Source organism: Pongo abelii, chromosome 3 (genome assembly GCF_028885655.2).
Source record: "Pongo abelii isolate AG06213 chromosome 3, NHGRI_mPonAbe1-v2.0_pri, whole genome shotgun sequence".
Taxonomy (NCBI): domain Eukaryota; kingdom Metazoa; phylum Chordata; class Mammalia; order Primates; family Hominidae; genus Pongo; species Pongo abelii.
This window is the reverse complement of record NC_071988.2, coordinates 148,637,006-148,664,854: the sequence shown is the minus strand read 5'-3', so window position 1 is coordinate 148,664,854 and position 27,849 is coordinate 148,637,006. Positions and strand designations below refer to the sequence as shown.

At 36.9% G+C, this 27,849-nt stretch overlaps 1 long non-coding RNA gene across 1 annotated transcript in view; it reads left to right on the top strand.

The window, feature by feature from the left end:
- LOC103890500 (uncharacterized) overlaps positions 1–27,317 on the top strand; it is a 37,737-nt gene extending 10,420 nt beyond the window's left edge. The window contains exons 2-3 of the long non-coding RNA XR_008524752.1: positions 25,769–25,899; positions 27,141–27,317. This is a non-coding gene — a long non-coding RNA (uncharacterized LOC103890500). The remainder of the gene's footprint in view (positions 1–25,768; positions 25,900–27,140) is intronic.
- The last annotated feature ends 532 nt before the right edge of the window (positions 27,318–27,849 follow it).

Sequence of the window (27,849 nt, the reverse complement as noted above, 5' to 3'; positions counted from 1 at the left end):
TTGTGAAGATTTCATGGACATTTATTAGTTCCCAAAATTAATACTTTTATAATTTCTTATGCCTATCTTTACTGCAGTCTCTAAACAAAAATTGTGAAGATTTCATGGACACTTATCACTTCCCCAATCAATACCCTTATGATTTCCTATGCTTGTCTTTACTTTAATCTCTTAATCCTGTCAGCTGAGGAGGATGCATGTCACCTCAGGACCCTGTGATGATTGCATTAACTGCACAAATTGTAGAGCATGTGTGTTTGAACAATATGAAATCTGGGCTTCTTGAAAAAAGAACAAGATAACAGCAATGTTCAGGGAATAAGAGAGATAACCTTAAACTCTGACCACCGGTGAGCCGGGAAGAACAGAGCCATATTTCTCTTCTTTCAAAAGCAAATGGGAGAAATATCGCTGAATTATTTTTCTCAGCATGGAATATCCCTGAGAAAGAGAATATGCCCCTGAGGGTGGGTCTCTAAAATGGCCCCGTTGGATGTGGCCGTCTTCTATGGTCGAAACTGTAGGGATGAAATAAACCCAAGTCTCTCATAGCGCTCCCAGGCTTATTAGGAAGAGGAAATTCCCGCCTAATTAATTTTGGTCAGACTGGTTGCTCTCAAACCCTGTCTCCTGATAAGATGTTATCAATGACAATCGTGCCTGAAACTTCATTAGCAATTTTAATTTCGCCCCAGTCCTGTGGTCCTGTGATCTTGCCCTGCCTCCGTTTGCCTTGTGATATTCTATTATCTAGTGAAGTATGTGATCTTTGTGACCCACACCCTATTTGTACGCTCCCTCCCCTTTGAAAATCCCTAATAAAAACTTAATGGTTTTGCAGCTTGGGGGGTATCATGGAACCTACCAACATGTGATGTCTCCCCCCGGGCGCCCAGCTTTAAAATTTCTCTCTTTTTTACTCTGTCCCTTTATTTCTCAAACCGGCCGATGCTTAGGGAAAATAGAAAAGAACCTATGTGACTATCGGGGGCAGGTTCCCTGATAGCACATGATTCTATTTATTTTTCTAATTATGCAACTAACTAGAGCTAAATAATGAGAAATACTTTTCTAAGAAAAAGCATCTAAACATAGAAGGCAACGTTATGTAATTTCTACTTTTTCTCAGCTTGTAATGAGTACATGTATTCCAGGAAGTTTCATATATATTGTGTTTATTAAACATGAGTTTATTTTATTATTTTCTTTAATGGAAAAATTATAAGCTATGAACAGGAAAGTATATCAAGCAAATAGTGAATGTTGGGACTCAAAAGTGGTACTGATTACAGCAAGAGTACTGTTAACCTTAATTACAGAAATTGTACTCATTTATAGGGCACATTGTACACATAAAGTCACAGGGTAATCAGTGGTTTGCCATTGAATAATCTCTGAAATTTAATAGAACTAAAACTGCAAATCAGAAGCTTACAGTTGTCATGATAGTATTTGAGTTTTTGTTCTGAAACTTCTTGGACAATTAGTGATACAGTAAGATCTAGAGAAGCAGTTTTAACATTTTGCTCCCCAATATTTTCAATAGACTAATAATGTTCACTGGAACAAAAATTGTTTTATTATTTGTAATCTAGGAGAAATAATACCTTAAGTAATTGTTTTGAGAATTGAAGGTAATGCATGTAAATGTATACATATTTAAATAACCTTAAGCTGAGTAGATTAACAAATTTATTGCTGAATTAGGTAAATGAGAAATAAATAAAACTAACTAGAAATACAGAACCACAATATCATCTCCAAACAAAGTTTAAAAGAAAATAATAGAGGCCACATATTTATAATAGTCATCTGTAAAGAACTGATCTGACTCAGTGGCTTACTCCTATAATCCAAGCTATTCCAGAGGCTGAGATGGGAGGATAGCTTGAGGCCAGGAGTTCCAGACCAGCCTGGGCATTGTGAGACTCCACCTTTAAAAAACTTAAAAAAAAAATTAGCTGGGCATAGTAATACATGCCTGTAGTCCCAGCTACCCAGGAGGCTGAGGCAAGAGGATTGCTTGAATCCAGGAGTTTGAGGTTGCAGCCAACTGTGACGATGCCACTGCACTCCAGCCTGGGTAACAGGGTGAGACCCCATCTCAAAAAAACAAAAAACAGAACTTTAATTACTCTAAATTACTTTCAACTTTTCTATATTTTATTTTGGAGGGTATGATTGTACAATACATAATAAAATCACATACAATTTAGTTATCTTTATAGCTAAAAAATTATAGTTATAAAATATTTGGGTAGAGACATCATGCCATATTGGAAAGTGCATGAATTTAAACGTTCCATGCCCTTAGACATTAGACATGGGTTTAAATTCTGGTCTCACCACTAATTAACTAGGTGATCTTGGGTACTGAGTTTTGCAGGTCTTATTTTCTTGTTTGTAACATAGGGTAAATACTATTTCATGATACAAGGTTGCTATAGGTTAAACAGGATTTTTCGAATTCAGCACTAGTGACACTTGGGCCAAATAATTCAGAAGCTATTGTGGGGGCTGTTCTATGCCCTGTAAGATATTTAGCAACATCCCTGACCTTTACCTGCTAAATGCCAGTAGTACCTCTTCCACAGTTGTGACAACCAAAAGTGTCTCCAGACATTGACTAATATACCCTAAAGGGCAAAATTGATTCCAGTTGAGAACCACTGGGTCAGAGGTAAAATATATAATATATTTGCATGAAAATGGCTTGAACTGAGGACAAATAATGGCTGACATGAATATTTAAGGTGAATTAAAAAAAAAAAACAGAGCTCCAAAAGTAGACTGAGAAGGGTAACCATAGAAGAGACAGTAGATATTCATGAAAGAGAGGAGTCAGAGAAACCAAAAAAAACGAAAAGTTGCAAGAGAGGATAAGAGGAAGACTCCCCATTGAACTGACTTCATTTATGCATATAAGGACACTTTGAATGAGAGATCATAGTTGGCTTACAGGTGATGGGGTTTTGGGAGCAAAATATGAGTAATGTTTTTCAATAATTTTAATTTTGAGTACTTTTAGTTGGGGCTATTCTATCTCTAGCTTCTGTATGCTCCATCACTTCCTATGCTTTAAGAGAAGGTAGAAAAAGGAGTTACAGACTGTAGGTCTAAATGATTATTTTAAATTACATAGTATAAAACATATTATTCTTTCATTCCTTAGCAATTTTTCAAAACTGGCATCTTATGAGTTTACTTAAGAGTTTCAGTTAATATGGGCACAGATCTTCAAATTCCCGACTTCTAGTCAGGCAATATCCTTGTGCCTAATACTAATTTTAGTCAAGGTTCAAAAAATAATTCTATCATATTTTAGTATCAAAATCTATTGGATATCATGGTATTACCAAAATGTATGATCTGTTCTTCCTTCTCTGTCTTTTAATGGCAGTGTATGTAATTTAAAATACTTCAGCCTAGGCAGTGTCGTGTGTGTATGTGTGCGCTCAGTTTTAATTTGTGGAGTGGGGGTGGGGTGTGGTTACTTAAAACTCACAATAACCAAATATGGAATGCACATGCTGGAGAGGAGGGGTTGTTGGCTAGCACTTGAAAGACGCTAATCAAAATCCTACACTTTGGAGGTGTCTAATCCAAGCAAGCGTTCAGTTCTCTTCATCTCAGATCAATGCCAGATGGCATGGTAATTAGCGCATTGGATGTAGAAATGTTTCTTTCATTGGCAAAATTAGTTATGTTCAAGATGTGGATCTGGGATTGGCTAGATATATTGATCTGGGGCCCCCGCATGCACAGGATTTCAGTGAACTTGATAGCCTGCATTTCTTGAGACTAATTCCTTGGTTTAGGATTCCAGACCCATCTGGTACGAGTGTGTTCATCTTAGGGCTTTTTTTTTTTTTCCTGACTCCTACTGGGGTAGATGAATTCTGCCTCTAGAGTTTGCTTTTTCTGTCTTGTATTAACCTTTTATGCAGGATCCTGTTGAATACCTAAAAGTATGGAGAGCTAGTACTTCATCGAGCTTATAGAACTGTTTGTATTAGTATTTTTGTGGCATTTTAACTGTTAAACGTTTATGTATGTGGCCGGATGTGGTTTGAACATTTATTTACAGCATTATTCTACTCAACAGCAAGGTTGCAGGTAAGAATACCTGCCAAAGCTAACAATATGTACTCAAAATAACCCAATAATTGTAAACTACCAAATTGGGTCAGTTTGCTACCATCTGACACTCATTCCTCTGAACTGGAGAAAATAAAAATGCTTATTTCTTTATAGATACATGAGAAATTTTTGTAACTTAATGATTAAGCTTTAATTCTTTTGTATAATAGTTCAAAAATAATATTCACCTCATGTGTAATAATAGCTAATATTTTCTGAACCCTACACTGAGAATTTACATGTATACCTTATACTTTAACATTTAATAATCACATCTTACAAAGTAGTTTATTGTTATTATTATTCCCATTACTATTATTCCAATTTTTCAGATGACAAAACTGAGGCACAGTGAGGATAAATAGCTTGTGTGTTCAAGGTCATACAATGAGCAATTAACAGGCCTGAGATGATTAAATCAGGCCATCTGATTCTTGATATCATGCTTTTAAACACAGCCTTTCAATAGCATTTAGGTTAAATAAGATAATTTATTTGAGAAATACCTATTAAGATATATATATATACTCAAAAATTTGCCAGATATTATAAATAAGACCAAATATTGGTCTAATATGAAAAATCCTAGGATGATTCAATCTTCATATATATTTAGGTATATTTACTCCTTTTGTAAGAATGGACCTGCAATTATATTTTAAATTAATTATGGCATTCATCTACCATGCATATGACTGGTTCTAGGAAATCATACAAAGAAATTTATCAAAGAAAGGATGCTTATAATGAAGTGAGTCCTTCCTTATTATGCTACTGTGTGTATCCTTATCATGAATATGTTGCATCCATGTTTTACTTTGGTTTTATTATTTTTAATAGATCCAGTAAAACTTTATTTTTGAATACAGTATTTCCACAGTTGAAAAATTCTTCAAGAATTTTAATAAAATGTCCTCACCCGGCAATGATTTTTGCTCCAAAAATTTTTCAGATCTATTAAAAATGTAACTTACCTTTTAGTTAAAAGTTCCTATAAAGAAATTCTGACTTTTCCACTAATTGTCAATCAGACCTTGAAAAGTATAATTGGAAACAAGGTTATTTTTTTTCTGTACACTACCTTCACACACTAATTTTTACTGACAGGAGTATTTTCTTGGCTTGGTTTCATTGGAACTAGGCAGGAGATTAAAGAGCTTGCTTTTGTTTTGCATGAAGAGAAAATACAATGGTTTTTTTTTCCTGGGTATGCATCAGCTTTAGATAAGCCTTCCAAGATCAAGAATTCTACAAAAGAAGTTAAAATATTTCTTAACCAGCTTTAGAGTTTCCACAAATGTGCTCAATTCACCTAACAGCATCTCAATGGAATGGCCAGGGGAATATGGAGGAAAAATGAGATTTCGTTCTGAGTTTTAAAGGCAGGAGGAGAGAATGTTTGTCCCATGTGTTCACTCTTTGGAAAGCAGAGGATGGTCTGTTTGTCATTAATATTAACATGAATTAGTGTTGCTTACCTCCCACTGGAGCACTTGTGATATAAAGACAGGGCAGGCCAAACTTAGTCCCAGGAAAGATGGGTAAATACTCCAGAGGACCTATAGACCTATTGTTTGAAAAATGTAAACAAGAATCAAACACCAAAGCCTAACAGAATGAGGGAGATTTTTTCACCACTGCCAATGTGTAGTTTGGTTGTGGTAGTTTCTATGCTGAGAAACACAGGGCGGGAAAATTCTTTATGAACAGAGTGTGCGGTTTCCTGTGTAAATTGAAATGATTAGCTGTTTTCTTTTTTTAATGGTGTTTGATAAATGGTGTATCATGTTTGTCTCAATTTATAAAATAGGAGTTAAATTTTTTTCTTCCTTATGTAGGAATTTGTTAAGTTATATAAACTAATAAGGAGAACAGATCTTCAATAAACCATCATTTAAATATGGGAAAGACATAAAATCCAGGTAGCTTATAGTGGTAGAAATGAAAATAGAACTTTAACAGTCTATACTGTCATAATGATAGCTAATATTTATGATCATAGTTACCATAGATTTGGTATTGTTTGTAACTTTACATAAGTTTTTTATTCAATGAAAGCAACTCTATAAATATCCTTGTCACTTTACATTTGCGGAAACTAAATTCAGTAGTGATTAACTTTCTCAAGACCTCATATCTAACTGGTGGAGTTGAGACATAACCAAACACTCATGATATTACTTTCCATTTAGATAATATCCTTTTCCGAACAAGTACTGGACAAGTTTTTGTAAATTTTTAAATGTTCTTCTGGAGGACGTGACATTAACAGATGACTCCATGTTAGCAGTTTACAATATGTGAGAAAGCCTGAATGCTCTGCATTTGTATTAGAAGCTGATCACTTAATTTCTATGGTCTTTGTAATGTATCAAGTAGGGCCTTGACTTGTCAAATGTATTTAGTAGAGAAATGCTGTTGGAAGATTATGATAAAATTCTTAAACCTCATCATTTCAAAATTGAGGCAGATTATATAACTGTAACTATTGGGCACCTAAACTGTCAGTAAACTCTGAGTGTGAAATATATGAGTAATGATTTGTGCTTTTGAAAAGTGTTCCTTCAAAAAGTCCCAGAGTTAAGATGGCCTGCTGGATGGAAAGAGTGGGTATGGGTGTTCATTGAATATCCTCTCAGGCCTTTTGACTGTTAAGAGGCATAGCTCCCTTCTGTTCAGAGCCCTTTGTTTTGATTACTTCAAACAGAGAGAAAGCCTCTCTTTGTACTGGCACCAATCTCTTCAATTTGTCTGGAAATTAACAAAGCAAACATGTTTATAAATAAGACAATAAAGAACATTGACAATGTTTGGTATTACCTAATTTTCAAAGTTAATATTGGGGTGCTTACTCTTTATCAGAAGCCCTGCTAGACATTTTATATCATGCAACAAATTCCTGCATAAAGAGGAAAAAATTACCTCCTATTTTATATCAATGAAATTTTGTTAATGTGTATAGCAAATCAGGAAATGGTACTATTTTAAGTTCTTATTTTATAGAAGATAAAACTAAGGTACATTACTTTCCCAAGATCATAAACAAGAAGGATGATCAGAGATCGTTTGCATTCATGGACAACAGCATATATTTCTAAGCTTTCCCCAGGGCCATGTTAACTCTCCCAATCTTTGTTGTAATACAGTCCAAAGATCTGCCTTGTCTGGATATTTCAGGGAACATCTTATTCATCTACTATATCAATGATATAACTGCATCAAATTAATAAGAAGTGGCAGTTTTTTTTGAAGACTTGGTGAGATAGAAGGAAACAGAGGAGCACTATGAAGATTCAAGTACATATAACATCAGTGACGTTTTTGGGAATATTACACACTGGGGCATGCTGTGACATTCACTCCAAAATAAAGGCTAAATCATTGTGTCTTTTCTACCCATAAAGAAGAACTACAATGCTTAGTAGACCTTTTGATTACTCCAGGGTTCTTGTGGTAAGGCAGCAGTAGGCAAGAATGGAGTCAGCAGGCTGGCAGGGGTAAATATTTGACCCTGATCATTAGCAAGAGGTAGGGCTACTGCTAGACAACATGGGAAGGGAAGAATACGTTTTGTATCTCGGTGATACATTTGGGCATCTCTTGTCAATCCCATGCTCCTCAGCCAAAACTGGAGAAAAGCATGGTAGTTAGAGATTCGGACCAATAGATTGAAGGTCTAGGTCATGCTACCAGACACTCTGTCTAGCTTATTCTCCTAATATCTCAAAGGAAATGGCAAGGGGAATAGGGAGGAGAAATGTTATTTTATTTTAAGTTTCAGAAGCAGGAAGATAAAATGTTTGTTTCATGCTTGTATTCTTTGGAAAGCAGAGGATTGTGTGTTTGCCATTAGAATTAGGATGAGTTAAAGGTCCTAGACAAGGATGAAGGCAATTTGAATTGGCAGTGGAAAGGAGGATGCTGAGGAATAGTTATGGCCTAAAGAACAACTGCAGCAGTGGAGGCTATAGTTCATTCCACTAATATTTCTCTTGTAAGTTTCTCCAGAAAACAAGAGCAATCAGAATATGGTGGAAACTCTTTTCAAATAGGGTGACTTACCATGAGAAGGAGTCAATCTGAGTTCAAGGTCTAGACTGCAGTGAATTCTCCACCCAGATTCCCAAGCTGATGTTTCACAACTCTGTCCCTCACTGGAAACATCATTTGGCCCCAGAGAACTTCCTAGTTCAAGCAATTGTTCAGACGATTCAGTTTGTTTCTAGTTTACAGTGTTTGGGGCCTCAGCTGGGAAGACTTGAAGACAGAGGATATTTTTATGGCTAGAATCTTGGGACATCTGGAGGTATCTACTCTTACATGTCTGAGAGTTGATGCTGGCTGTTGGCTGACACCTTAGTTGGGCTGTCAGCTGGAAGACCTACATGTACAGTGGCTTTTTCAAGTGATCTCTCAGACTGCATTTCTAGAGCTACCTTCCCAACACAGCAAGATAGAAGTGCTTAGCATTTTATGATCTAGTTTTGGAAGTCAGGTACTATCAGTTCTGTTGTACTCTATCACACAAGGCAGTCACAAAAATCCACTCTGCTTCAAGGGTAAGGGGATAGACCCCACCAATTGATGGGAGGAATGTCAATGTCACATTGTAGAAACACGGTATGGAGTGGGGGATATTGTTGTTGTCATCTTTGGAAAATATAATCTGCCACATCAAGGAAGAGGAAACTAACTGCTTTTCTCTTGCTTGTGCATCTTACATTTTTCAGTACATCACTGATTTCTTAATGTTTTGAAGTACTTTGAAGAAAACATTTCTTTGTCAAAAATAAAAGCAGAAAACAAAGAAGGAGATAAAAAATATCGAAGTCTTCTAGCTGCATATAAGATAAAGTTTAAATTCCTTAAATTAGCATTCAGACATAATTGCCTTTTACCCTCAACTTGATATTACTTCCAGTCATATACTGTGTTAGTTCATTCCCATTGCTATAAAGAAATACCTGGCACTGAGTAATTTATTTTAAAAAAAGAGGTTTAATTGGCTCATGGTTCTGCAGGCAATACAGGAAGCATAGTGGCTTCTGGGGAGGCTTCAGAAACCTATAATCATGGTGGAAGGTGAAGGGGAAGTGAGGACTTCACATGGCCAGAGCAGAAGGAAGAGAGTGGGGAGGTACCATACACTTTTAAACAACCAGATCATGTGAGCACTCCCTCACTATTATGAGAGCAGAACTGGGAGGGAAATCCACCCTTGATATCCAATCACCTCCCACCAGATCCCACCTCTAACACTGAGGATTACAATTCAACATGAGATCTGGGCAGAGGCACAGATCCAAATCGTATCATTCAGTCTCTGGTCCCTCAAAAATCTCGTGTCCTTCTCATTTTGCAAAATACAATCATGCTTTCCCAACAGTACACCAAAGTCTTAACTTATCCTGGTGTTAACTAGAAAGTCAAAAGTCCAAAGTTTCATCTGAGACAAGGCAAGTCCCCTCTACCTATGACCATGTAAAATCAGAAACAAGTTAGTTACTTACAAGACACAATGGAAGTCTAGGCATTGAGTAAATATTCCCGTTCCCAAAGAGAGAAATTGGCCAAAAGAAAGGGGCTACAGGCCCCACGAAAGCCTGAAACCCAGCAGGGTAGCCATTAAATCTTAAAGCTAAAAAATAATCTCCTTTGACTCCATGTCTCACATCCAGGGCACACTGATGCAGGGGGTGGGCTTCCAACCCTGTGCAGCTTGTGCAGCTCCTTGCGCAGCTCCAACCCTGTGACTTTGCAGGATTCAGCCCCCACAGCTACTCTCCTGGGGTGGCATTGAGTACCTGCAGCTCTTCCAGGCTAAGAGTGCCAGCTACCAGTGTATCTACCATTCTGGGGTATGGAGGATGGTGGCCCTCTTCTCACAGCTCCACTAGGCAGTGCCCCAGTGGGAACCCTGTGTGGGAATTCCAAACCAATGTTTTCCCTCTGCACTGCCCTAGTAGAGGTTCTCTGTGAGGGCTCTGCCCCTGCAGCAGGCTTCTGCCTGGACATCTAGGATTTTCCATACATCCTCAGAAGTCTAGGTAGAGGCTCCAAAGCCCCAAATCTTGCACTCTGTGCACCTGAAGGCTTAACATCATGTGGAAACCACCAAGGCTTAGGACTGGCACCCTCTGAAGCAGTGGCCTGAGCTGTACCTGCGCCCCTATGAGCCATGGGTGGAGCTGGAGTGGCTAGGATGTAGGGAACAATGTCTCAAGACTGGGCAGGGCAGCAGGATCCTGAGTCTGGCCCAGGAAATATTCTTCCCTCCTAGGCCTCTGGACCTGTGATGGGAGGGGTGACCTCAAAGGTCTCTGAAATGCCTTGGAGGCCATTTTTCATTGTATTGGCTGTCAGCTCTTGGCACCTTTTACTTATGCAAATTTCTACAGCCTGCTTGAAGTCCTCCCCAGAAAGTGGGCTTTTCTTTTCTACTGCAAGGCCAGCCTGTAAATTTTCCAAACTTTTACATTCTGCTTCCTTTTAAATATAAGTTCTAGTTTCAGGTCATTTATTTGTTCACACATATGAGCATAGGTTGTTAGAAGCAGCCTAGGCCACCTCGTGAATACTTTACTGCTCAGAAATTCCTTCCACCAGATAACCTAAATCATCTCTCAAGTTCAAAATTCTACAGACCCTTGGTACAGGGGCACAATACTGCTAGTCTCTGCTAAAACATAGCAAAAGTGACCTTTACTCCAGTTCCCAATGAGTTCCTCATTTCCATCTGAGACCTCATCAGCCTGGACCTCACTGTTCATATCACTCTCAGCATTTTGGTCACAATTATTCAACAAGTCTCTAAGAAGTTCCGAACTTTCCCTCATCTTGCTTTCTTCTTCTGAGCCCTCCAAATTGTTCTAACCTCTGCCTGTTACCCAGTTCCAAAGCTGCTTCCCCATTTTCAGGTTTCCTTATAGCAATGCTCCACTCTTTGGTACCAGTTTTCTGTATTAGTCCCTTCTTGCATTGCTACCAAGAAATACTTGAGACTGGTTAATTTATAAAGAAAAGACGTTTCATGGGCTTATGGTTCTGCAAGCTGTGCAGAAAGCATAGTGGCTTCTAGGGAGACCTTGGGAAACCGACAGTCATGGTGGAAGGTGAAGGGGAAGCCAGGACATCACCGGGTTTGAGCAGAAGGCCTCACCTCCAGCACTGGGGATTACAATTTGACATGAGATTTGGGTGGGAACACAGATTCAAACCATATCATATACTGTAACTTATTGTTTATTTATATAATGTATCTATGCCAGGATGTGTCCTCAAGCTTTTTGCCTTCATATGTATTTTTTCCTAATCTCAGAATTCCACCATAGAGTGCTTCCACTGTTTGCCTAATAAAGTCCTTAAGGCTTTTCCTTCATGCCCAACCAGGTAGTGATTCCTCCTTTCTGCTTTCAAGACTACTACAGCACCAATTAAGTACCAATCATGTCGTTTATCACAGTGTTCTGAACTACATGTTATTTTAGGAAGAGGCAATGCTTTATCATAATTTGTTTCTTAGTAAATATTGTTTTCAATACAGAGGATATCTTCCCACAGCAAATTTTAGAGGAGAGAGCTTAACTTTTTCTAACCTTATTGCTTGTGTGAAGTAGTTATTCTTCATGATATGACTCTATCTAACAAACCTGATTGTGGTGTGTTCTAGTTGTTCCAGATTTCAAAATGTTCAGAGGGTTAGCTCACTTTTTATTGGGTTCCCAGGGTATGCAAACTGTTAATATGAAAGCATACAAGCTATTTGATAATGTTAATGATCCACTGAGTGACTGTTATAAAGTAAATTCAATTGGAATAGTGACATAAATTAATTTCCAGGGAAAGCTTTTAAAATGCATTGTATATATTATCCATTCAAATGTATTATATATAAAAATATAAATAAATAAATAAATATATACATATAATTATCTGTGCACATATGTACGTGTGTGTGTGTGTGAGTAGATAGTTTTTTGAAAATTTATTAAATTTGTTGTGGAACATGAATTTAAACAGTTAATCTTAGGATTTTGATTGCTTTAATTTTGCCAGTATGCTTTGTTCCTCTCTAAGAAAGGCTTATAGTAAAGCAGCATTTTCTATGTTTGCATAGCAATCTCTAAGTTTGTCGGATTACTTCTTGCTTGCAGAGGGCAGCCATGCTGCAGTGTGACCCTGCTTCTGCTACTTTGCCTGAGAAAGAACTTGACCCAGAAGAGCCAATGAGTCTTTTCTCCAAGATTTTTGGATTTGAAACTGAAAGAAAATTGGGCCCATCTTGCTTGTGTGCCTGGTTTTTGGGTGAATTATAACATGCAAGAACTGTTAATAGCCTTTCTTGCCATATAGGAGTGAAAGGAGGCTGGTTTTTTTTTAACCAAGAAAAAGAAGAATAAAGTGGGAAGGAGAGAGAGAGAAAAAGTCCTTAGAACATTTGTCTCCTTGGGTCTTGCCATCTCAAATCCAATCATATTCCTGAATTTAGGCTCCGTAAGACATTCTGTATTCTCTCCTTTTTTAAAAAATTATTTTAGGTTCAGAGGTACAAGTGTAGGTTTGTTACACAGGTAAACTTGTGTCATGGGAGTTTGTTGTACACATAATTTTATCACTCAGGTATTAAGCCTAGTACCCATTATTTATTTTTCCTGACCCTTTCCCTCCTCTCACCCTCCACCCTCTGAAAGGCCACAGAGTGTGGTTCCCCTCTATGTGTCCATGTGTTCTCATTATTTAGCTCCCACTTATAAGTGAAACATGCAGTACTTGGTTTTCTGTTCCTGTGTTAATTTGCTAGGGATAATGGCCTCCAGCTCCATCCACGTGCCTACAGAGGACATGATCTTGTTCTTTTTTATGGCTACATAGTATTCCATGGTGTATATATATTGATACCACATTTTCTTTGAGCAGTTAACCAATGATAATTGATGGGCGTTTAGGTTGATTTCATGTCTTCACTATTGTGAATAATGCTGCAATGAATGTATATGTGCATCATGTGTCTTTGTAATAGGTGGGTATATACCCAGTCATGGGATTGCTGGATCAAATGGTATTTCTGTCTTTAGGTGTTTGAGGAATTGCCACACTGTCTTCCACAATGGGTAAACTAACTTGTACTCCCTCCAGCAGTGTATAAGCATCCCATTTTCTCCACAGCCTTGCCAGTAATGTGAGCTTTTAAAAATGTGATTGTTGGCCACATGTATGTCTTATTTTGAAAAGTGTGTGTTCATGCCATTTGCTTATTTTTATTTTTTTCTTATAATTTATTTAAGTTCCTTATAGATGCTGGATGTTAGACCTTTGTCAGATGCATATTTTGCTGCAAAAATGGATTCTCATTCTGTAGGTTGTCTGTTTACTCTGATAATAGTTTCTTTTGCTGTGCAGAAGCTCTTTTGTTTAATTAAATCCTGCTTGTCAACTTTTGCTTTTGTTGCAGTTGCTATTGGCGTCTTCATCATAAAATCTTTGCCTGTGCCTATATCCTGAATCATATTGCCTAGATTGTCTTATAGTTTTGGGTTTTACATTTAAGTCTTTAATCCATCTTGAGTTGATTTTTGTATATGGTGTAAGGAAGGGACCCAGTTTCAATCTTCTGCATATGGCTAGTCAGTTATCCCTGCATCATTTATTGAATGGAGAATCCTTTCCCCATTTCTTGTTTTCATCAGGTTTGTCAAAGATCAGATAGTTGTAGGTGTGTGGTCTTATTTTTGGGTTCTCTATTCTGTTCCATTGGTCTATATGTCTGTTTTCGTACCTGTACCATGCTGTTTTGGTTACTGTAGCCCTTTAGTATAGTTTAAAGTCAGGTAGCATGATGCCTCCAGATTTCTTTTTACTTAGTATTGCCTTGCTATTTGGACTCCTCTTTGATTTCAAATGAATTTTAAAATAATAGTTTTTTCTAGTTCTGTGAAGAATGTCAATGGTAGTTTAATGGGAATAGCATTGAATCTATGAATTGCTTTGGCAGTATGGTCATTTTAATAATATTGATTCTTCCTATCCATGAGCATGGAATGTTTTTCCACTTGTTTCCTCTGACTTCTTTGAACAGTAGTTTGTAATTTTTCTTATAGAGACCTTTTGCTTCCATAGTTAGCTATATTCCTAGGTATTTTATTCTTTTTGTGGCAATTGTGAATGGGAGTTTGTTCCTGATTTGGCTCTTGGCTTGACTGTTGTTGGTTTATAGGAATGCTAGTGATACTTGCACATTGATTTTGTATCCTGAGACTTCACTGAAGTTGTTTATCAGCTTCAGAAGCTTTTGGGCTGAGACTAATCGGTTTTCTAGATATAGGATCATGTCTTCAACAAACAGAGATAGTTTGACTTCTTCTCTTCCTCTTTGGATGCCCTTTATTTCTTTATCTCGCCTGATTACCCTGGCCAGAACTACCAATACTATGTTGAATAGGAGTGGTGAGAGAGGGTATCCTTGTTCTGTGCCAGTTTGCAAGGAATGCCTCTGGCTTTTGCACATTCAGTATAATGTTGGCTGTTGGTTTGTCATATAAGGCTTTTATTATTTTGAGGTATGTTTTTTCAATACCTAGCTTATTGAGAGTTTGCAACATGAAGGGCTGTTGAATTTTATTGAAAACCTTTTCTATATTGATTGAGATAATCACGTGGTTTTTGTCTTTAGTTCTGTTTTTGTGACGAATCACATCTCTTGATTTGTGTATGTTGAACCAAACTTGCATCCTGGGGATGAAGCCTCCCTAATTGTGGTGGATAAGCTGTTTGATGTGCTGCTGAATTCAGTCTGTCAGTATTTTGTTGAAGATTTTTTCATCAATGTTTATAAAAGATTTTGGCCTGAGGTTTTCTTTTATTTTTGCTGTATCTCTGCCAGGTTTGGGTATCAGAATGATGCTGGCCTAGTAGAATGAGCTAGGGAGGATTCCCCACTTTTCAATTTTTTGGAATAGTTTTAGTAGGAATGGTACCAGCTCTTCTTTGTACCTCTGGTGGAATTCAGCTGTGAATCCATCTGGTCCTGGGATGTTTCTGATTGGCTATTTATTACTGTCTCAAATTCAGAACTCATTATTGGTCAGTTCAGGCATTCAATTTCTTCCTGGCTCAGTGTTACGAGGGTGTACGTGTCCAGGAATTTATCTATTTTTCTAGATTTTCTAGTTTATGTGCATAGAGGTGTTCAAAATATTCTCTGATGGTCGTTCATATTTCTGTGGGGTCAGTGGTAATATCCACTTGTCATTTCTGATTTGATTTATTTGAATCTTCTCTCTTTTCTTCTTTATTAGTCTAGCTAGTGTTCTATCTTATTAATATTTTCAAAAAATCAGCTCCTGGATTCATTGATCCTGTAAATGGTTGTTCATGGTTCTGATTTTGGTTATTTCTTGTCTCCTGCTATCTTTGGGGTTTGTTTGCTATTGGTTGTCTGGTTCTTTTAGTTGTAATGTTAGGCTGGTATGTTGTATCTTTGTTCTCATTTGTTTTGACGAACTTGATTTCTGCCTTAATTTCATTATTTACCCAAAAGTCATTCAGGAGTGGGTTATTCAGTTTTCATGTAATTGTATGGTTTTGAGTGAATCTCTTAGTCTTTATTTCAAATTTGATTGCGCTGTGGTCTGAGAGACTGTTATGATTTCAGTTCTTTTGCATTTGCTGAGGAGTGTTTTACTTCCAATTATGTGATTGGTTTTAGAATAAGTGCCATGTGGTGATGAGAAGAACGTATAATCTGTTGTTTTTGAGTGAAGAGTTCTGTAGATATCTATCAGGTCCATTTGATCTAGTGCTGAGTTCAGGGGCTGAATATCTTTATTAGTTTTATGTCTCAATGATCTGTCTAATATTGTCAGTGGGGTGTTAAAGTTTCCCATTATTATTGTGTGGGAGTCAAAGTCTCTTTGAAGGTCTCTAAGAACTTGCTTTATGAATTTGTATGCTCCTTTATTGGGTACATGTATATTTAGGATAGTTAGATATTCTTGTTGAATTAAAGCCTTTATCATTATATAATGCCCTTCTTCGTCTTTTATAATCTTTGTTGGTTTAAAATCTGTTTTGTCAGGAACTTAGATTGCAACCCCTGCTTTTTTCTGTTTTCCATTTGCTTGGTAGATTTTCCTCCATCCCTTTATTGTGAGCCTATATGTGTCTTTGCATGTGAGATGAGTCTCTTGAAGACAGCATACTGATGGTTCTCGGTTCTTTATCCAGGTTGCCACTCTGTGTCTTTTAATTTGGGGGATTTATCTTATTTACATTTAAAATTATATTGTTATGTGTGGATTTGATCCTGTCACCATCATGTTAGTTGGTTATTTTGCGAACTTTTTTATGTGGTTGCTTTATAGTTTCACTGGTCTGTATACTTCAGTATGTTTTTGTAGCAGCTGATAATGGTCTTTCCTTTCTATGTTTTGTGCTTCCTTCATGAGTTCTTGTAAGTCAGGTCTGTTGGTAACAAATTCCCTTAGCATTTGCTTGTCTGAAAATGATCTTATTTCTCTTTCACTTATAGTACTTAATCCAGCTGGATATGTAATTCTGGGTTGGAATTTCTTTGCTTTAAGAATGTTGAGTATTGGCCCCCCAATCTCCTCTGGCTTGTAGGAATTAAGCTGAGAGGCTTACTGTTAATCTCATGGGCTTCCCTTTGTAGGTGACCTGGCCTTTCTCTTTAGCTGCCTTTAATATTTTTTCTTTCCCTTCCACCTTGGAGAATGTGATGACTGTGTGTGTTGGGGATAATCTTCTCATGGAGTATCTCTTTGGCATTCTCTGCATTTCCTGAATTTGAATGTTGGCCCTGCTAGCTAGGTTGGGGAATTTTTCATGGATGATATCCTGAAATATGTTTTCCAAATTGGTTCCATCCTCCCTATCTCTTTCAGGTACACCAATCTGTCATAGATTCAGTCTCCTTATATAATCCCATATTTCCTGGAGGTTTTATTCATTCAATTTTATTCTCTTTTTCTCTATTCTTGTCTGCCTGTCTTATTTCAAAAAGATAGTCTTCAAGCTCTGAGATTCTTTCCTCTGCTTAGTCTATTCTGCTATCAATACTTGTGATTGCATTATGAAATTCTTGTGTTGTGTTTTTCAGCTCTGTCAGTTTGGTTACAGTCTTCTCTATACTGGTTATGTTGTCTGTCAGCTTCTGCAATGTTTTATCATGACTTTTAGCTTCTTTGCATTGGGTTACAATGTACTCTTTTAGCTCAGTAAATTTTGTTCCTATCCATATTCTGAATTCTATGTCTGTCATTTCAGCCATCTCAGCCTCATCCCAGTCTGGAACCCTTGCTGGAGAGGCGATGTGGTCATTTGAAGGAAAGAAGGAACTCTGGCTTTTTGTGTTTTCAGCATTCTTGTGCTGATTCTTTCTCATCTTTGTGGGCTTATCTACCTTCAATCTTTGATGTTTCTAATCTTTGGATGGATTTTTTTTTTCCTTTAACAGTCTGACTCCTTTTCCATAGGGCTGCTGTAGTATCCTAGGGGTCCACTCCAGTCCCTGGTTACCTCGAATTTTTCAGTCCCTGGATGTCTCACCAGTGAAGGTTGTGAAACAGCAAAAATGGCAGCCTGCACCCTCCTCTGGGAGCTCCCATCCCAAGAAGATATGGAAGTTTTGCCAATCTGAGTGGACCTGTAGGAGGTGGCTGGAGACCCTAGATGGGAGGTCTTACCCAGTCAGGAGGAATGGGATCAGCGACCTTCTTTAAAAAAAGTAGTTTGGCCACGTTTTCTTAGAGCAGCTGTGCTGTTCTGGGGGTCCACTTCAGCCCCCACCCCCCTCCCCTGCCTGTCACCTTGGACACTCTGAAACCCAAGGCTGGAACAGCTAAGTTACTGAAACAGCAAAGATGAAAGCCCACCCCTTCTCCTGTGAGCTCCTTCCCAGGGATACCTGAAACCTCTGTCAGCTGAACACCAGTGGGGGTGACCAGAGACCCTGGTTGGGAAAGTCCACCCAGTGATGAGGAACAGGGTTGGGGACCCACTTAAAGAAGCAGTCTGGTCACATTTTCATGGAGGTTCTATGCCATGCTGGGGTACCACCTCCATCTCCTGTCAGCCTGGGCTCTCCAAGCCCAAAGGCTGGAATTGCTAAGTTGCCCAAACAGCAAATATGGAGGCCCACTCCTCCCTCTGGGAGTTTCATCCCAGGGAGTTTTCAAATTTCTGTAGGCTGGAGAACACTGGTGGGGGTGGCTGGAGACCCCAGTTGGGAGGTTCTGCCCAGTGAGGAGGAACGGGATTGGGGACCTGATTAAAAAAGCAGTGTGGCCACACTTTTACAGAGTAGCTGTGCTGTGCTGAGGTACTGCTTTCAAAGCCCACAGGCTGGAATGGCTAAGTTGCCCAAACAGCATAAATGGTGGCCTGACGTTCTGTATTCCTTATAGACATTATCCCTTTTTTTAATCTAGTTCTTTATTTTTCATTTTTAACCAAAAGTATTTCAGTTAAAATATCATAGAACTGCCTTTGTTTTTCTCAGAGTATTTTATGGAATTAATGTTATATGAAACTCATTTTGGATAATGTTGGCTATTAAATGGTAAAAATCAAACAAAAGGGACAGCTTCTCCCAATCTCATTCTGTGACAAATTGGACAAAATTCTGGTTCTTCTAAATTCCTAATCTATAGCACATTATCAGTTTTATTTTATATGTACATGTTTCTAAACATAATCATGAAATTTAGAGCTTTAGGACACCTTGGAAATGATGTCATTGAACTTTTAAATTTTACTTAAAAAGAAATGGAAATCCAGAGGAGGTCAATGTTTTACTCATGATTACACAGATAAATGGCAATTATCTCAACCATGCATTTTCCATACATTGCAATCCATAGCATCCCTGTTAATAAGGAGTCTTTTTGTGCAAAAACGCCTTAGTGAATCTCTCCAGATCCTGCTTGTTTGCAGGAAGTGATGTTTGTTAACTTTCTAGGTACTTCTTAGAGGCCTACTGCTTTCCCAGTACTTTCTATTTCCCACTTCATCCTATCTGGATCATGGTGACAACTGCAGCAGTCACTTTAGATACAGAGGTGGAAACCACAGTTGAGATAGAGCTGCCTCCACCACAGAGTCCCTGGAAAACCTCAGGAATCAGGGCCCATTATAAAAGACAAATTAACCTTTGCCTTGTCTGAGCCATTGCACTTTGGCTGTCTCATTACTGCTACCTTTCTTATACCCTAATTAATATGCCCTAAAAATAAATCCTCATGAAGTTTTTGTATGATTAAATTATATATTTACAGCACTTAGAAAAGGCAGGTAAACAGAGTCAGTGTCGAATAAAAAATAGCTGTTATTTTTCAAATTATTATTTAATTCAGAGATAAATTAACTCAAATTGAAGACTAAAAGATTGTGGAAGTGTAACTGCTATTTAATTTGTGTTAATCTTTCAAGTTGTTGTGGCATATATTATAAGACAAGAAGAAGTAAAATTTCCCATTTACTACCTTACCAGAGATGGTGTAATATGGGGAAGTTTCAGATAGGAAGATGAAAGAGTAATCTGCTTGTTTAATTCTCCAATTACCACCAAGAAGGATAGCAATTAGTGTCCAAATGAGCAATGACTTTATATCTGGGATGGTGCCCAGAAGGTGATGGCCCAAGATGATCAACTCATTCAAGCTTCTGAACTATCACTAGAGTTTTGCTTTTTACTAATGCCATTTTCAAAACAGGCAGATAGTCTATCCCCGCCAACAAATTCAATTTCAAAAAGAAAAGAATGGTGAAGATTAAAAACAAAACAAAACAAAACAAAGAGTGGGGACGGAAAAGTGTATATCCTCTATTGAAGTTAGGTTGTATTTTATTTTTTAATTTGAAGTGTGATCCAAAGTGCCTTCGTACTGACATGTGAAATAATCTGCTCTTTTGTGATTGACTAATGAATATCACACAGTGGTAGTGGACAGGAAGACAAAGACAACCTCAGAAATAGGTCCTGTGAACCTCACTCGATGCAGAGGATGCTGGTTTTGCTAGAAAACTCAGTGGTTACAGAATGATTACTGGGGAAATGCCTCCCAATTCTTGAGCCAATGCAGATCTGGACAGGGATATATAAAGACATTATTAACTTGGATGAAAGTTTTGTTTTTGCCAATATATCTTTTATTTGGCTCCAGATAAGACGGTTGTTCTGAGGTTTTTGAAAGACCTTAAGTATGCTATTTATTAGAGAAACATTCATTTAATCAAATAACACTCACTTTATGGAGGAAGAAATATTCCTCTGCTTTGAGGGCCATAGGTCATACATTAGAGTATGGCTTTGGTCACTGACAGTGCTGACATGATGGGGAATTTTTTTCTTCTTCCCTTATGAGGATTCTTTTCTGTAATCTCTGGCTGCATTAGAAACTTCACTGCTTAACAGAAACAATTGTTCTTTGTTCTCATGGCCAAATGAAAGCTCTTGTTTCCAGTCCAGCTCTGCTGGCAGGTTAGATGCAATCAGGGGTGTCATCAAGGGAAGAAGAGAATATGCAGAATACAACCACTTGTTGTTTTTAGAGGCAAAATGCCGACTTTTTTGGCAAAGTCAAAGCTAAGCTCATGTGAGAGAAAATAATGCTAAATTATGGATCTTTCAATGTGATGGTTAATGCTTTGTACAAAGTCAAAGTAAGAGTTGAGAGCTTCAACACTTCTGACCACTTTCATAAGATAGACACTTTCACAGGCAGGCTTAGACATTTTTACATGTTTCAGAAACTCGGAGCTTAAAATGTGATGCATCAAACACATCCATAATGCCGACACCCTTACGGTTCATATATTTATTCAAGAATCTTTCATTTGATGTCTGTAGTAGAAAGCCTGTCATAAAATGATTTGTGGAATATCCTTCTGAAAAAAAAATGGCTAAAAGAATGTAGAGGAATCTCTTTTGTTGCAAGTTTGAGTATTTTTCACTAGATTACTATCACACTAGGCTAGGTCTTTCCCTCTTCACAAACACTCCATTTTTCATAATATTGATTAGCCTGCTGCTGAAATAGCTCTCTGGTTCTTTGGTCATTGTTTATGAATTACCTCCATAAAGTGCAGTAGCACCTACCTTTGTGAGGTAGATTAGGGTTAGGGAATCAGTATAACTCATTTTTGTATTTGTGATTCCTAATTGCACCTAAGAGTTGAAAAAATTAAGAGAGAGGCTAAAATCTAATTCAGAAAAATGCCTCCATGGCTGATAGGTATTGCTAGAAGCTGTCACTAGTGTTTTCAAAGATATGTGTATGGTACAAGTGCAGAGAGAGATGACGGGGTGGAATCAGTTGGAGTTCTAGAATGTGAGCTGGCCAGGGAGCCATTAGAGAGAAGGGCGGGTCATTGAGGAAACCAGTGGAAGAGGAAATTTGAAGGAAAAGGAAATGGACATCCTCTTTAATTGGAACAGTGTTTGAGGGCTGAGAAAAAACTGTTAAGAGTACTGAAGGAGAGAAGAGTCTCAGGGGAATTGTGAGGCAAAAAGATTATCTTCAAACAGAAAAATTTCAAAAGCATACATTTAACCATCTGGAGTTTTTAAAAAAGGAACATTTATTCTGTCTTTTGAAAGGAAAGATTTGACATTTAATTGCATTTTTATCCCCCAGGAAGAACACATCTTCAGCTTAATTATTCTCCACAGGAAAAATCTGTGTGTGTGTGTGTGTGTGTGTGTGTGTGTGTGTGTGTGTTTTCCATATGCTTAGTATGCACTGAACACACATTTTAGCAAAGTTCTATTGGCATGACAAACTAGACACACACACACACACACACACACACACACACACACACAAGCAGATGATGTATGTGTGCTTCCAGAATTTTTTTTAAAGCTTTGTTCATGGTTGTAATGAACAATGCTGATTTGGAACAAACCAAAATTCTGGTGGGGTGCTTTGCTGAAAACACTTATTCTTAACATATAACATGGATTCAATATTGACACATCTATTAGTGCTGGCAAGTAAAGTATCATGCTTCTGTTAGAAAAAGTAATAGCCTCAAGGATCAGCTATAAGTAGCCATCATGACATTTTTATCTAAGTTGGTCCAGTGATACTTGTGTTGTAGTCTTATGAGGATTAGTTGAGTTAATGCATGTGAAACTGCTCTTAGAAGTATTACATTTCTGTGCAAATGCATGGCACATATATGAGTTGTGTATAAAGATATTATGATATGTCAAAGTCTCTGAGAGAGCATACGTATGATATTGATACTAAACTTCAAGTCAGGAATTGGGAAAACGTGTTCCAGGCTCTGGGAGATGTTCTCAGATTAAATGATTTTTTTAGTAAAAATTTATGTAAAATGGTCAGCCGATTCAGGATTAAACATGAAAACACAGTATAATGGGTTTCTGTTTTGGTTTAAAAGGACCATTTATCCAATTTTGTAGGTTAGTTTGTTCATATATTTGAGATCTGGCAATGGATGTAATGGGGGTTCCGGAAGAGGCTACCATACATATATTGGATTCCATTAGAATTTAAGAAATTTAACAATAAAAACACAAATAAATGATTATATATAAACTATATATAATAAATAAATATATAGCTATTATATGTAAACTACATATAATAAATGAATATAATACATTTAAAGCATTGTAACCAAGAAAAAATAAATAGTAGAAACAAAAGGATAAAAATAGAATGAATATAGATGGACAATAAGGGCTGACAGGGTTATGGCTAAATCACAAATTTATGTAATTTTTCAACTTACAAAGTAAATACAATAAATGTTATTTATAGAAAATGTTGAAAACACAGAAAGCTATTAAAAGAGAAAAGAAAATCTATAATTTCTCTAGCTAGAAGTAACTATAAACATTTTGATACTTATTGTTCTAACCATTTTGTTATCTATGAATACAAAACTTTATATACAAAAGTGAGCCATTAGTCACGTATTTCTTTTCACATTGCAATATATGTGAACGTTTTCCATGACCTTAAAAACTATTTGAGAAATAATTTTAAATGATTGCATATTCTTATTCTTGTATGTGTAACCATAGTTTACTCAAACAATATCTAATATTAGACATATATTGTCTCCAAGATTTTGCTGTTATCAGGGTTACTGCTCTTACCGTATTTGTGTATGAATACCCAATTATTTACTTGAAAAAATTTTCTAGAAAATGACAGAAATTTTGACTGAGTCAAAAGTCACAAAGAGTTTGAAAGCTCTGGGGTTCAACTCTGTGAATGTGAATATTGGCTCTCCCACTTCATGTCTCTGTGATTTTGAACAAGTTAATATCTCTGAGCTTCAGTTGATCTGAAATTAGAGATTACAATGATAACTTCTTCATGGGTTTGTTGTGAGGGTTACTTTGATATTAAATAGGTGTAGTAAGCACTCTTCTTGGCATCCAATGAATGTTAGAAGTTACTATTAATTAAAATATTACTTTATTAGTAATCAGTAATAGTAATCAGTGTTTTCAGCAAAGCACTTAGGGGACCACCAGAATTTGGGTTTTTCTCAAATCAGATTTGTTCATTATAACCATAAACTAAGATTTGAAAAAAATTCTGGAAGCACACATACATCATCTACTCATGTGTATGTGTGTGTCTAGTTTGTGATGCCAATAGAACCTTGCTAAAATGTGTGTTTAGTGCATACTAAGCATATGGAACAGACAGACAGACAGGCAGACAGACACACACACACAGAGTAATGTTATTACTTTTAATGGTGAAAACTGCAATTACTTTTGTACCAAACCTAATACAATCATTATGTCTCAATATTGCCCTTTGGAAATGTTGTGTCACTTAAAACTATTATCATTTCTATCTCAGAACACATCTTGAAAATTCTTAATACAGCAAAGATGCGAACTTGTTGTCATATATGGTATAAATATTATTCTAGTATTCACTTGCATTCTAATTTTTTAGACTTTTTATTTGTATGAGTCAAGTCCATTTATATTCACACAGCCAAAGATAGACAAATGCTTGGCTACAAATACTTGAATCCAACACACATGTGGTGATGTTGACATTCCTCTGTGAAAATTAAGGCCCCAGACAAGGCTCCACATATATTTATTTGTTTGTGAGATGAAGAAACTGCATCAAGACTTGTGAACATAGTAAGGATTTTGCTCAAGAAATATTTCCGAATGTGTTTCAGAATTTGAATGAAGGTTTGCTCAAATCTCCAAAGTTCCACTTGTAAAATTAGGGCTAAGATGATTTTGGTCTGAAAATATTTCAAAGAAATGATAAACCATTTCACACCTTCACTAGAAATAGAAAGCTCCATTTCCTCATATTAAAGATTGTTTTGCATCACATGGCTTCTTAGTACAGGTTCTCAGAATAATTCATTGCAAAATATATCTTCTGGGGCTAAGTATAACATATTGACCTGTCTATTTAATATGAAGAGATTAACTTGGATAATTATGCTAAAAGATTGATATTAGTTAATTTAATTCTTGAGAATAAGTTTTTTTCTTATAATATTTCAAGACTAAGGTCAATTTTCTTTTGATGTCATTCCTAATTTATGGACAATTACATCATATTGTTAGAAGTTTCAAAAATATCTATTCTATTTTCTATGGTATAAACCAAGTATCTACATCATTCCAAAGTTACTAAGAAATATGTGCCTCTATAAATTGTTTCTGATCCTTCAGGAAAATTTGTGACCTGCTTTTCCTGTGGCCGTGGTATTAAATAGCAGGTTGGTTTGAACATCAGTAACCAAAAACCTTTATTGACTTCATGCAGAATATCCTACGAATAGGCTGGGGGTGGTGGCTCACACCTGTAATTCCAGCACTTTGGGAGGCCAAGGCAGACAGATCACTTGAGCTCAGAAGTTTGAGACCAGTTTGGGCAAAATGGCGCAACCCCGTCTGTACCAAAAATACAAAAATCAGCTAGGCATGGTGGTGTGAGCCTGTAGTCCCAGCTACTCCAGAGGCTGTTGTGGGAGGATTGCTTGAGCCCAGGAAGTCGAGGCTACAGTGAGCCGTGATTGCGACATTGCACTCCAGCCTGGGCAACACAGCCAGACTACCCCGTGTCCCAAAAGGATAACCTACAAATAATCCAGTTCACTGAGTCCAAGGTTGAGGAGAAATCAATAAAACTGTCAAATTCTCTTATATAATTTTGAATCAATTGTGCGACGGATGACAGTAAGTGTAATACAATTAAGATTGGAGTAGCTATGTTTGAAGTTTCCTTCCTCTGCTTGTAAAGATTGGTCTTTAAACCCAGATATACTCTGAAAATGTTAAGGAAGAAACTGATATGGGGTTTACATGAATCTGTTTAGATTCATTCTTTTGTGGCAGTGAGGGTTATTACACAGATATGAACTTAGATTGCACTTATGGTTAGTTTCATTCCGTTTAGGACTTAATTATTCTGGATGTCTTGATTTACATATGCCAGTTTTCTTCCTGAGAAGCGTTACCAAATCTTAGTCTTCCTTTGTATTCCTGACATTTTTTTAACAGTTTAGGACCCCTTTTAAGTTGTTAATAGACCTGTTGACTAATTAAAATTCTTTTGCTGGTGTTCACTATCATTTTAGGTAGAAGAGTTATCAGGTGACACTGGCTTCAGTTTCCACAATAACATCTTGACTATCAATGCAAGAAGCAATGCATAAGGCTAGACCAGACAGCCTGCTCTCCTATGCTGACATTGGCCACACCTTGGGAAAAAAGTAGGTATTTTTCTGGTGACATTTGGACTTCTCTGTATTTTAGGCTTTTTGCTGGAAAGAATGAGAAGAACAGTTTCTTAGAATTGAAAACCTAGACTTTTTTAGCTTTAATCAGACTTAGGGTCTCTTCTCTTGGTATTTACTCAATCCCTTTTATACACAAACTTCTTTATTAACATAAAAATCTGAAATTATAACATTTTAAGAAAATACCTTTTTAAATACTGAAACTTGAAAACCACACAAACTATTTGAAAAGAAGAATGTATGCCAGGTTAAATTTCTCTCTCTTCTGGCTGATTGAAAAAAGGAAAGAAGAAACTTATAGTGCTGGCATAGTAGAAAGATCAAAATTCTAACTTAAGGTTTTCTAGAAACTGAAGTTAAGAGTTGTAGGCTTTAAGTAAGAGACAGAGAGAGAAAGAGAGGAGTGAGTGTGTGTGTATTGGGTGGGAATATGGTTGGGGGATATTTTGGATTATACTACTAATGTATGATTCAGTGTCAAAATTTGAATTTTAGGATACCCATTTCTTATTCTAATGAGTTTATTCAAGGCATTATATGGAATTAAATGTATGAATTTATTATTTACAAGTCCTATATAGCCTGACTTAAACCATTTAGCCACTTGGAGATTGTTTCCTCAATTTTAAAATGGAGAGATTGTTTGGCCAATCTGTCTCACAGGATTGTTGAAAACAGGGAAGATCACATGTGTGAAATTTTAAATAATGATAAAGATCCAAATAATTATGTGTTCCTTACAATTATTGTCTTTGCACTTACAGTACACACACACACACACACACACACGTGCATGCATTTATATGAACTTAAAGTAGTGGCACCATACATTGAGACCAGGTCTACACAGAGTGACCTGGGTTATAGGGGACTGTGCCTGGAGTTTATACCAGCTGACAACATTTTAGTGTGTGCTCACTTGTAAGCATTTACCCTGAGTAAACCTGTGACCCACCACCTAGTAGATGTTTCTGAATAGATTGTTGAGCTACTGTGAGCTGGAGTTGCTGACAATCACTGGGAGTTTCTGACCCCATTAATTATGTGTTCAGCAATACAGTATTTGGCACATTGAAAACTGCTAATTATGCCCATATTTTAATCTTAATTTTCCAGTTTATTATGATTTCTTCATCATGCCCAAACTGTCTGAGTAAGCAGCTTATCTCCCAATGTCTCCACTTGCCTAACAGATGTTCTCTCTCTCTCAACAGATGTTGGCACTTCTTAGGAAGGAGCCATCCATGTCTGAAGAGAAGAAATGATAATTAGCTTCATCATGTGGAAAGCTTTAGAAGGAAGTATCTTGTCCTTCTGTCCAAACCCGCCTCCTCCTCACCACTCCCAATAAAAATAAAAGCCAAACAAATAAAACATTAGCAGTAGCTCTGAGTTTCTTCCTTTCACTTTTTCTCTCTGTTCCTCCCTTTTCTCCTCCATTCCTTCCTTCTTTCAAATCATTTTTACTAGTTTAAGAGAATGATTCAATCTATATTTAGAAATCTGACCTAAAACTTCAAAAATTATACTGAAATAGCTTCCTCTTAAAGGGTGAAACAGTCGTGATAAAATAACGACTGATCGAATGAAATAATATAAAATTAGCTGAGTTTATAGTTTCTTTTACACCTCCATAATTTATGTGGATTTGGAAATACAGACAGGATACTGAAAACTAAGAAGTTTTCTATGAATTATGAGAATTTGCAATCCATATAGGCTTAAGTCTAATGTTAGAAGATAAAACAAATTGACCTTAAATAACTTTCTGACATAACCTCCTCATTTCATGGATGAAAAACCCTAAAGCTCTCATAAGTAAAGTGATTTACTTCAGGACACAAACTAGTTGATTTAGTTTGGATGTTTGTCCCCTCCAAATCTCATGTTGAAATGTAATCCCCAGTGTTGGAGGTGGGGCCT